Below are 411 nucleotides of genomic sequence, written 5' to 3' on the forward strand. Positions count from 1 at the left end.
CCTGCTCCCCTTGGCCCCCCTCAGCCTCCGCCAGACTCCCGGGAGGGGCCGACGTGGGGCTGAGGCCGCGTGCTGACCACCCTTCCCCTCTGAGTCGGGGCGGAGGGGCTGCAGCAGGCAGGACCCTCCTGGGCAACCTGCCTGCAGGGGCTTTGCCGGCCGGAGGGGCCGCCAGCACCACTGTCCTGGCGTGACGTCGGTGGACAGGTGTCCCCGTCCCTGCTGGGGGCGGGGGTCCTGCGGCTTCGGGACCCAGAGCCGAAAACCCTTCTTCCTCCTGCCACCTTCCTGCCGGGCCCTCCCCAAGAGCAAACACACGTGGCCGGCACGGTGGCCAGGACGGTGGCCCCATGGCCAGGAGCTGGGCCCGGGGCCAAGGCTTCCGGCTACATAAGCCCCGGGGCCCCCAGG

This window comes from Furipterus horrens, unplaced genomic scaffold (assembly GCF_987537825.1).
Source record: "Furipterus horrens unplaced genomic scaffold, mFurHor1.1.pri manual_scaffold_2, whole genome shotgun sequence".
Lineage (NCBI taxonomy): Eukaryota > Metazoa > Chordata > Mammalia > Chiroptera > Furipteridae > Furipterus > Furipterus horrens.